Source organism: Triticum dicoccoides, chromosome 2B, assembly GCF_002162155.2.
Source record: "Triticum dicoccoides isolate Atlit2015 ecotype Zavitan chromosome 2B, WEW_v2.0, whole genome shotgun sequence".
NCBI lineage: Eukaryota > Viridiplantae > Streptophyta > Magnoliopsida > Poales > Poaceae > Triticum > Triticum dicoccoides.
Window position 1 is genome coordinate 489175582 of NC_041383.1, and position 1649 is coordinate 489177230.

Sequence of the window (1649 nt, forward strand, 5' to 3'; positions counted from 1 at the left end):
CTATTTTCCTTATTTCTTTTTCTACATAATTAATTAGAACTTTCTTGAAAGAATGGGGTTCTCTCTGGGGGGGCGCACCCTCTCTTCCTTTTTGAGAAAGAACACATACCGGACATAGATTCCGTCCTCTCGGTTGCGTCGTCAAGCTACAAAACAAGTATATATGATAAGTTGACAAAATCCAAAGCAGCACACATCCATGATATTTGAAATAATGCGATATTCACTTCTCGAACAGTATAGGTAGGCGAGGCCGGCGGCCCCCAGCTGTACCCCGCATCCCAGTCCGCCAGGAGGTCGAGATACATCCAGAGGGCAGTGTCCCAAGAGCAGTCTGGAAACACTACCTCTTTGAGAAGATACCACAGGTAGGCCCTGGCCTACTGCTCCACCACCCGGGGTTCGGCATCTTTCGGGCACTTGCTCCAGTACTTCAGGAGCCAGGGCCGCGGGATGCCAAAAGTCCGGTTCTTCTTATCTAGGGGGCAGTCGCCGATGAGGGCGATAACCCTATCGTGCCAGTTCTTCCTCTCCACTCGTCCTGTGAGAGCAAGACCCTCGAGTGGTAGGCCCGTAATCATCCCCCAATCCTTGAGTGTAACCGTCATCTCCCACATGGAAGATGGAAGCTGTGCATCTCTGGCCGCCACCGATCGATCAAAGCCGTGAGAGCTGAGTGGACGAGCTTCGGCGGCTTGCGCTTGAACTGCAGGACGAAACCCAGCAGTTGGGCTCTCCTGTAGAACGGCACTTACCGCTCATCGTACTCCATCTTCATGGTTGTCCTGTGACCCCTCATCCGCAGTGGCGGGAGCATCTGTCGAAATGAAGACCCAAAAAAATAGTAACTTTTTTTCATCGATTCAAAAGATTTGGTTTAAGAAAGGTAACTACCACTCCGTTCTCAATGAAACAGCCACGATGGCCCTTGTCGAACGTAGGGTCAAGCATTGTATACTTGATGCCAATGTCATCTACAAGAGGTGGCCTCCTAAAAAATTTGCATAAACATAAGCATAAGCATATCAAAAAATAATTAACATTTATCAATTATTGAACAAACATTCATCAATTATCATATATCCAACCAATATAAATTGATCAATGTGAATGAATAATATTCAACCAACATCTTTCATTCAACAACATTTAACAATGCATCATACCATATCAACATCTTTCACTTATTGAATAAAGTTTTTAACACTAAAAATTATGAACTAGATTCATCTTGAGGGTTCAACATTATTTCTCCAATTACATCCACTACTTGCATCATAGCATATGAACATGCATCGTCATATCACATCAAATTCCTCCAAAAAATCCTATAGTTCATATATGAAACTAGGGTTCATATGCATCACATCAAAAAACATCCTAGGGTTCATCTTCACAAAACCATACCAACTATTGCCTAGAGTTCATATCTAACTCATCTTCTCCACTAGAAACAATCTAAATCAATCATAGGGTTTAAAAAGTTTAAATCTAATTCAAAAATGGGAGGGATTTTAATCAAATAATGCGACGAATCGAAAGGTGATTGATTAAAACTAATTGGAGGGATCGAAAGAGCTTACTTTTCTCTTTTCGGGGCCATCTCAATCCGCAAAATCCGTGAAGAAACGAAGAAGATCGGAGGGGGA